Below are 11001 nucleotides of genomic sequence, written 5' to 3'. Positions count from 1 at the left end.
CTTATTTCTCCTCGCAGGGTGTTTTCGTAGCAGCCCACCTTATTCTGTAGTTCTGGGGGCCCGGAGATCCATTTCCATTCCACCGTCCACCTCACGCCATCAAACTCCGCCAGGAAATCTTTGTCCTCAATGCAGCAAACCTCCGGTTTTGGGGTTCTGACGGTTCTATCACCTTCCACTCCTGCCATCCCCACTGCGCCGAGACGTCCAAACGTCACTTGGCCCCCTCTTAACGTAGCGCCCCCCCCCAGTCGGTTAATTGCACTCATACCTATAATCACGTCGACACCACCGACCAGATGATTCAACACTAGGGCTTGCAGTCCAATGGGCACCCCTTGCACCATTACTTCCGCTGTCGTCTCTCCTAGGCATTTCACATCCCTGCCATCCACGGTCCTAATAATCCTGGTTCCGCTCCATGACCTCGCGACATTCCTCGCTAACAACGTTGTAGTGCAGCCTGTGTCGACAAGGGCTATGGCTCTCTTCCCATTGACTACCACCGGTAACCGAGGCAATGTTCCATCATGCGCTATTTCCACACAGAAGGGGTAACCACTGGCACAATAGCTCCCATTCACTCGTTTCCCTGGTCCCGTGCAGCAACACAATAGCGGCTAATATGCCCCACTTGTCCACATCGGTAGCACGTGATCCCCGGTCTCGGCTCTTTGCAGTCCTTGATCAGATGAGGACCCTGGCACCGGAAACACTTGATGGCAGGTCTCCTCTCCTGTCGCCTCGCCGGCTGCCTCTCATTCAAGTGAGGCCTCATGCACATATTTCCACTCACAGCTGCAGCCACTATTGGGCTTTTTACATTTTTCACTAGGACTCTGGCGTGGACCAAGAGATCGTCCACTTCCATAGAATGGATCCCCGTGATTCTCTGCATGTTCGCAGAGATTTCCTCTGGGAAGCCGTTCACTAGGTACAGCTTTACCGTCATCTCCAGGCTCCTCCCCACGTAACCAGCCAACCCTGCCAGTCTCCTGATCTCTGCCGCAAAGACGTCAACGGACTCGCCGGTCCACCTCAAACTTGACAGCTTGCCAAGTGCTTCAAATGGGCCCTCAGCGAAGGCCAATTTCAGCCTTTGCTCCACTAAGGCAAGGTCTTCCTTGTCTTCATCTCGCATCTGCTGGTAAATCGTGAGGGCTTCCCCCTCTAAGTATAGCGGCAGCAGGATGACCACGTCTTCTATCTTTTGCAGCTTTGCCACTATTTTAAATTTCTCCAGCCACTTAATCAGGTCACCCTCCTCAGTAAAGGGTCTCAACATCTGAGTGCTCAGTCTCCACTCAGCCATGTTAATTTGCTTGATGCGCCAAAATAGCTTGTCGCTTGCGTGACACTGCTGTCCGAACTTTCACTTTCTGGTTACCACTTGACGCGTCTTCTCTCCTACTCCAAAACGAACTTCTGCAACTTTAGCTTTTCTCTCCCCGAATCCGACTTTTCTCTTCTACAAATACAACTTCTCTGCTCGCAATCTAACTTCAGAATGCCTTCCTTCCCCAAATCACTCCTCTTTTATCTTCAATCAGGAGCATCTCATTTGCATACCTCGTGGTCACCCTGTAGGCATATAAAGAAACAGGGCAGCCATTTTTGTTTCTTTCTTCTTCATTATGAACACGAGGTAAGCCACACAAAAACGCGGTCGGTCGTTTTTCTTTCTTTTTTCTTCATTTACACCACAATATCCGAGGCAGTTAACATCATAACCTTCAACAAACCCATAATGAATACCAAGAATGAGCTGGTGTCCAGATGTAAACACAATAGAAATTTAAATACAGCCATCTTAAAATAAAATAACATACACTCTCTGTATAAATGATAAATAGGTAAAAACAAAGGACTAAATACACATCAGTCTTAACTAAAATCTAAACAATTACTTTGCTAATATAATAATGTTCATTTTCTAAAGATAGGTTCTTAATCACCTCATTTAACACATGAAATAACTTCCTCTTTTTGTATATATGCACATGTTAAGTAGAGCCTTACTATAAGCACATTAACATACTACACTTTAAATCTCCTACACGTAATTTACACTCTAAGATCTAATTATAATACTATTTCCAAAAACATGTAGCTTCCCAATTAAAGAATTTAAAATTTAGCCCCCATCTATTAACCAGAAAAGGATTAAAAATTCCCCATGGCAAGGTAATCTCCATACCCGTACGTATAAACAAGAAAGAACTATACTCATTGATGCAAACAAATTTATACAAACACTTGCCCGATTCGGATATCTACACAGCTCTGCGGATTACCCAATATATAACTTGGACATTATTACCAAACGGATGTAGAGAACGTATAACATGGATTTTACCAAGCAAGCTGGATCTAAAAAAATATTCATATCCTTTTTCTACAAATCCTCCTGATACAGGACTTCTGATAAATGCATTATTTTCACTTTGACTTTCCATGTCTCACTGACTTTAGCAAATAGGGTGCATACCTTTATAACTATTTACTAATATTTTCTCTCCTCTAATGAGATTGCAGCCATCGAAATCCTATAGGTTAAGGAGATTAATTTTCTAAAGCATTCTTTGTCTTGCTTAGAATAATAAAAATTCTTTGATATGAAACTCAACCACTTCATTTCATTTCAATGAGAGTTTTTTTTAAAATTCATTGAATTACAATTTAATTTATTTGCTCTATCTTGCATATCGAGCAATTCCTGTTTAGATGGGATAACTTATAGAATATTACTGCCAGTAATATTTTGTAAACCTACTATCTCACGTTTCCATAAAAACTGATTGTTAAATAAAAACTATTCTGAAGTATATATATATATATATATATATGCAGTGTACTATATAGCATATATATAGCATATATATACAGTGTACTATATAGTATATATATACAGCATATATATATACATATATATACAGTGTACTATATATATATATATATATATATATATGCATGTGTTCATTTCCATGTGTGTGTGGGATGGAAGGGGCTCCCGTGGGGCGTGGTGGGGACAGCCCCTCTGGGAGAAGCGGATATCTGATTAAAAAAGCAAAAACAAAAAACAAAACGGGAGACGAGTACCCGCATTAAGCTGGTCTACAGTTTGACTTGTTGCTGGCTATCTTGCTCTTGCTTGTTGCTGGATGTCAACATTTTGAATCGAGAGAGAGAAAGATTTAGCTGTCGTACAAAGCTAAAACTCTGTAACATCATCTTTGTATAGATACTCCCTCAGGCATTTGTCTATTAAAAAAAAAGTCCTTTGGCGATAAAAAAGCTGTGACGTGTGTACGTCTGAAATCCTGGATGCATGTAACAATTAATCTGCCATCATTATATGTATCTATGTATGTATATGTGTATGTATATCTATATGTGTATGTATATTTCTATAGTTATGTGTGTGTATATTTATATATGTACATGTGTGTTTATATGTATTTATATCTATGTGTATATGTATGTATATGTGTCTGTGTGTATATATGTTTGTGTGTGTATGTATATACATTTATATATGTTTGTATGCATGTATGTGTGTATATGCATATATGTGTATGTGTATGTATGCATGTGTGTATGTATATGTATGTGTATATGTGCATGTAAGTGTGTATGTGTAAGAATGAATGTATATGTATGTGTATGTATATGTAGGTAAGTGTAGGTAGGTATGTGCATATATGTACGTATATGTATGTGTGTGTAAGTATATGTACGTATTTGTATATGTGTGTGTATATGTACGTATATGTGTATGCATGCATGTGGGTATGTATATGTATGTTTGTGTATTATGCATTGTGTATGTATATGGGTATATATGAGCGTATGCTTATAGACATGTATGTATGTACGTATGCATGTATATATTTATATGTATGTATACCAATGACCGTCTTGTGTATTTTTAACATGTGTGTGTATGTATATGTATGTGTGCGTAATGTGTATTGTGTATGTATGCATGTCTATATGTGTGTGATATGTGTATATATGTATGTGTGCGTGCGTGTATATATATGTATGTATACCAATGACCGTTTTTAGTGTCATGTTTGCTTGAGCATGTGAATTCGCCGGCAGGACTATATGTCATTTTCGGGCTCATGAACTTTCAGTGTCTGAGGGAGTGCCACTCGTCTGACAAGACGTTGCAATCATCATATATATATATATATATATATATATATATATATATATATATATACGTAGTTTTTGTTGTTGTTGATTTTTTTTAAACGATATTGAGGTTAGCGTCCTCACCTTGAAGATTGAATGTTTTTTTTTTTTTTTTTTTTTTTTAGAAATTGCCCATTTTTTATTTTGGACGTAAAAATAATATTTTCATTTATTTATTTATTCATTTATTTTCAAAATCTACGTACTTGCTGAAGAGGGGTAGGGTCCCGAAACATGCATGTACGTAGATTACTGTTTTAAATATATATATATATATATATATATATATATATATATATATATATATATATATATATATATATATATATATATATATATACAGTGTACTATAAAGTATATATATATAGCTTATATATACATATATATATATATATATATATATATATATATATATATATATATATATATATATATTTCATGATTCTTTGAGGGGTACAAAATTCATATAACGCAATCATGAAGCGAAGACTGAAATTCATAAGTAAAAACTTTTAAAATAAAGTCAATGAAAAATAACGGGGTGAAGAGAAGAGAAGAGAAATGAGGGAATTAGCTGACCGGTTTCGCCCTCGCTTTCACAAAGATGTATCGAGGAATTTTTTTTTTTTAGAAAAAAAAAACACGAATGAAAATCGAAAAATATGTACAAATAAAATCACGTTACGTTACGTTATGTATGGGGAAAAAATGGGGGAAAGCGACTTAAATACAGCAACGTTATCTTGCTCTCAGATCCAAGACACTAATCAGTCTCCAAGATCTTTAAATGAAGTAATGACTGAGCACGACTCCGGATTGAATTGGTGCTAAAGCTCGCTGCACAAAACGAGTGTTTTTGTATGATATTCGGTAATTGAAGACCCGTATGTATTGGCAATTACGTCTGTTGATAGGTACGTGTAGTTGGACTTTTTCATCCAATCTTAATGTTGTTAGAACCACATAGTTGATACTGCAACTGCATTCAAAAGTGCTCGTGCTCATTCATTATTTAATTTACAGATCTTGGAGACTGTTCACGTTCAGTTGAGAAGGCCTTCCCTCTTTAAACAGAAGAAATGCCTCTTGGGTTTGAGCAGTATTAGTCTCTAGGATCTTCAAGTAATATAACGTTGCTGTATTTCAATCGCTTTCCTCCAAATTTCCCATACATAACGTAACGCAACGTGATTTTAATTGTACATATTTTAGATTCCCATTCGTGTTTTTTTCTCTAAATAAATTCCTCGATACAGTTTGATAAAGCGAGGGCGAAACCGGTCAGCTGATTCCCCCATTTTTTCTTTTCTTCACCCCGCTATCAGAGAGGCGGTAGCACTCTCTATATAGGGATGGCCCGTACACGCCTATATACGCCTACAAAACAAAACTATCCAAATCTCAACTAAAATCAACTTATAAGTTTCAAAAAGCACATATTCTTACAGAGAAGCGTCTTACGAATCCAGCGAGTGTCAGAACTTCGGTTAAAATGTCAAAAGAGAGCAAAAAAGAAAGGGTACAAAAATGGCCAATTGTTCTTCTTTCTTCTTTCTTCTTCTTTCTTCTTTATTTTGAGACGATGTATCTCGGTGTACGAACGGTCTCTGACAACAGTTCAAGCATCAATCGACTGCTCTTTACACGGAGAAGTGCAGTGACTCATCGCTTTTTAGCTAACTCCATAATTAAATAAGATTACGTGTAATAACAAGTTTTAAACACTATATACCCAATGTAGACAGACCACTTCGAACACGGAACTTCTCTCAAAAGGGACAGCTTCAAATAATACACCGGATGCTCACAGACGTTCCAGTTTGCCAGTAGCCTATATTTCTTGGACGCTGAATATTTGAGGTGAACGTTAAGGGGTTTTCTTTAAACAGTAACCCACCAGCGTTAATGAAACCACGAAATCTTTATCTCAGTTGATCAAAATTGTTATAAGAGTAACCTATCAGCAAGTACGACGTCAAAAAACAATGTTATAAAAACAAATAATTCTTCAGATTTTGGACTGTAAAATATGTACACAATGACAATGCTGTGACCAGGATTCGAACCTAGGTTAGCACGGCCATAACGTGGGGGTCCTAACCTCTAGACGATCACGGCTAACACTGACGTCTGTCGCTCTTGGCAGAAAGACACATGACTACTGTCAAACTATTGAAAAATAAGGAGGAAACTTGAAATTCTCACGCATGCGCAAAAATACACTATAGCAACCATTGTTAAATGCAGCTGAATCTCTTCGCTCGCTAAGAAAAGTAGATCAGACCAGTTCTTCTAAGAACTCACCAAACGCCAAAGGAAATAAGTTAAATTAACCGCAAAAGAAACTGCAAGAAAGTCATCTTCTAAGAACTCACTGGAAGCTGACCAAAAAGAATCAAAATCCAAGCCCTAGCCACAAAAATAACTAGATATTGTGGCTACTATACACAATCTACTAATAAAAACAAGTAAGTTTTCTAAAATAAACTACAATAAATTAACCAAGTAACCTCACACTGTCACTGATTAGGACTTCATATAAAGATAACAACTACACTATTGGTGTATATACCGTTCCACACTTTAACTATTGGTGACGGGGCAGTATCTCAATTCTACGAGAGTTGTCTTGCTATAAGATAAGTGATATTATAGTAAGATACACATAAGTGTTATATGTTTACATTTAATAAAAAATGCCAAAGTCAGCACGTAGTAAAAAAGCGCAGAGAAATATAGACTATGAAAAAAACAAAGTCAAGGTATTATCTGAGCAAAAAGAATACTATCAGAAAAATGCTGAAATAATAAAAATTAAGTATCATGCAAAACCTGAGGCAAAGAATGCTGCCTCACGTGCTGACTCAAACGCACGGTATAACAGGGATTCTGAGGAGAAAAAAGCTGCCTCACGTGCTCTTTATAACAAAGAACCAGAAAAAAAGAAGGCTGCCTCACGTGCTCTTTATAACAAAGAACCAGAAAAAAGAAGGCTGCCTCACGTGCTGACTCAAAAGCACGGTATAACAGGGATCCCAAGGGGAAAAAAGCTGCCTCATGCACAAACTATTATAAATATAAATATCAAAAACTGCCAAATCTTTGCCAATACGCCAAAGAATGATCAATGAAAAATTTAATAGTGAAGGTATGAACATTTTAGAACTTTATAATACTCTAACTGTTTTATCAGAGAGGCGGTAGCACTCTCTATATAATATAGAACCGATGGAGGACCAAGAGGCAACTCCTAAGGTCCAAAACCCAAAGACCTAAAACCCAGCAGGAAGCGACCTGCTACTAATGGAGGCGGCAACTAAAAAAGACAATACTATCATGAATGTAAGTTTAAAAATAAGACTGTAAGTAAAAATACTAATTAACAAGAATAAAAAAGCATTGGAAATGCAAAAGGATATAGGGATGGTATGCCAAAAAGTATACAAACAAGATAGCTATGAATGGCTAGGCACATGGAAATAGAATTGCATCCAAAGTATAGCCCTATAGCTTTTTACAACCGTAATGATGGCACGGAATGAAGATTGGAGAAAAGCTATAGGGCTATACTTTGGATGCAATTCTATTTCCATGTGCCTAGCACTTCATAGCTATCTTGTTTGTATACCTTTTGGCATATCATCCCTATATCCTTTTGCATTTCCAATGCTTTTTTATTCTTGTTTTTATTTTAAATTATTAATTTATGTTAAACGTTTTTAATCTTGAAATTTAAGTCTTCCTTTCATGATTGCGATATATATATATATATATATATATATATATATATATATATATGTATATATATATATATATAGTAAGTTATGAAAATATATATGGAAATGAAACTACATGGAATATTCCACGTTTGACGAGAATGAATATTCTGTGTAGCTTAATTGCCATATATAATTTCATAACTTACTACCAAGCTCTATCTATGTATTCAGCAGTGTTGAAGAAAATACTGAAAATTTACGCATAAAATATATTTGTATATGAATTTATGTGAATAAATTAAGTAGTCATATATATATATATATATATATATATATATATATATATATATATATATATATATATATATATAATAAAAAATTACAATAAGTTTACCAAGGTAATCAAAATGGTAAACTTAAAATATATTATAAATATTAAGGAGTTAATATTTACAAGTAAAATAAACTCAGCCAGATGTAAAAGCTCAATAAAACCGAAAAGGAAATAGAGCTTATAATATGAACAAATGATTAATAAAACATGTTAAAAGACATCTTGAAAAAGAGTTAAAAACATTTAATTTTAAAAAAAGGAAGCACAAGATATCTTATCTTGTGCTTCCTTTTTTTAAAATTAAATATGTTTTTAACTCTTTTTCAAGATCTCTTTTAACATGTTTTATTAATCATTTGTTCATATATATATATGTGTGTGTGTGTGTATATATATATATATATATATATATATATATATATATATACATATATGTATGTATATATATATGTGTGTGTGTGTGTATATATTCAATCGAGAATTGGTTCCGTAATAACAAGGCCGATAGCCATTAGTCGCATGCTCTCGTGTAATGATTGAATGTGTGAATGTGGGATTTACATGAAATTCTTAAAGATAAACTAAAATGACCGAAAAATGGGCTGAAATGACTTAAATAAATACAAAGTAAATGACTTAGAATGACTTTAATGAACTTAAGGATGAATTGAATGACATTAAGAATGACTTGAATGCTTAAAAATAACTGGAATCCTTTAAAAATAACTTAAATGATCAGGAGAATGACTTGAATGGCTCTGAGACTGACTGGTTGTAAAGTGGGTAATCATTTTACATTAAATTAATACAGAAAACTGATCCCCCACTTTATATCACAAAGTTACAAACATAAGTACAGCATGTAGTAAGACAGATACTACACTTTGATCTTGGCCAGAAGGCCAAGAAAAGGGTATTTATTTGCTCCCCCACCGAGCAAATTAGGCACAAGGCCGATTTTTAATGTGAGGAGTGAAGGGGAAATGGGGACCAACTTCCCGGGGAGTAGGGGAACTGGATAGTGACAATTGGTATGAAGGGTTGCCCCTACATTGACGAAGGTCTTATATGTGGGGTTGATATCTATTTGCTCCCCCACCGAGCAAATTAGGCACAAGGCCGATTTTTAATGTGAGAAATGAAGGGGAAATGGGGACCAACTCCCCGGGGAGTAGGGGAGCTGGATAGTGACAATTGGTATGAAGGGTTTCCCCTACATTGACCAAGGTCTTATCTGTTAGGCTGCCCTCACATATGGTCTTTGCTTGCAGTATCTGCCGGAACAGATGGTATTTATTTGCTCCCCCACTGAGCAAATTAGGCACAAGGCCGTTTTTAATGTGAGGTAAAAACCAGCTCCCCTAAAAGGGGTCACTCTGGTTACCAAAAATAATAATTGTCCCAGTATAGAGGGTTTCCCCTCCATTGACTGGTACAAATTATCTTAAGTGCAGTATCTGCCGGAACAGATACTACACTTTGATCTTGGCCAAAATACCAAGAAAAGGGGTATTTATTTGTTCTCCCACCGAGCAAGTTAGGTACAAGGCCGATTTTTAATGTGAGGATGAAGGGGAAATGGGGACCAACTCCCCGAGGAGTAGGGGAGCTGGATAGTGACAATTGGTATGAAGGGTTGCCCCTACATTAACCACGGTGGTATATGTGCGGCTGCCCCCACATATTATGCGGGGGTATTATGGAGGGAGATGAGTAGCAAGAGGTCTGTTTACATTCCACATGAACTTCAGCATATGAGTACGGTTGGGAAAGCAGAATCCCGGAAGTTCCAAAGTCTAGCAGTTCTGGGGAAGAAACTATTGAAATAGAATGCTTTCTTACACCTAGAGATCTCTACTGTGAAGTGGTGGGATTTAGTTGCTTATCAGGTTTGTCGGCAGGTATTCACGTCGAGGGGGTACAAATGCTTGTACTTCGTCATAGTATTTATCAATAAAGTACTTGTAGAACAGGCAGAGGGATGCAGCATTTCGTTGATGGGACAGAGGCTGAAGCTTAGATGACAGTTCAAGACTTATCAAGTTGGTGACTCTCTTTTGAACCTTGTCTAGGAGCGAGAGACTAGTAGCAGATGCACCAGCCCAAATATGACAACAGTACTCCATACATGAGCGAATGGTGGCCTTGTAGAGGTACAGGATATTTTCAGGCGTAAGTATCTTTTTAGCACGGTAGAGAGAGCCCACTTCTTTGCAGCAGCCGTGACAATGCTCTCAATGTATCTATTCCAGTTCATGTTCCCTGTAAACGTTAGACCGAGAAGTTTTAAGGAAGTACTTTCGGGTAATGTGTTCTTGGCCATTGCTATTGGTGGTAGTGAAGCTTTCTTGTAATTATTGAAGGAAACAAGTTTAGTCTTGGCAGCATTGAATGTGACCATTCATTTGTGTCTTCATTCCACTACAGATTGGAGGTCATCCTGTAGTGTTTCTGCCGTTTCCTTAGACGTGTGTTCATTTGTTTTCCCCTCGTGCCTATTATAGAGAGTGCTGTCATCAGCAAATATACCCATCTCAGAAATAATTTGATCAGGGAGGTCATTTATGAATATCTAGAATAATAAAGGTCCGACGATGGACCCCCGAGGTACTCCCACATTTATATCATATTGTTTAGATGTACGACCGTCAAGGACAACCTGGGTTTTCTTTTACTTAAAAGGAATTAATTATTTATGAATTCTTCCAGTGATACCATATGATCTTATTTTCCTTAGAGGATCATCAT

At 36.7% G+C, this 11001-nt stretch overlaps 1 pseudogene; it reads right to left on the bottom strand.

Moving 5' to 3' along the window:
• Positions 1–9020: 9020 nt before the first annotated feature.
• LOC145244200 (U2 spliceosomal RNA) lies at positions 9021–9168 on the bottom strand (annotated as a pseudogene).
• Between the last annotated feature and the right edge of the window lie 1833 nt (positions 9169–11001).

Source organism: Euprymna scolopes, chromosome 22 (assembly GCF_053919585.1).
Source record: "Euprymna scolopes isolate OS-2025 chromosome 22, ASM5391958v1, whole genome shotgun sequence".
Taxonomy (NCBI): domain Eukaryota; kingdom Metazoa; phylum Mollusca; class Cephalopoda; order Sepiida; family Sepiolidae; genus Euprymna; species Euprymna scolopes.
The sequence above is the reverse complement of the archived record's forward strand: the minus strand, read 5'-3'. Positions and strand labels throughout refer to the sequence as shown.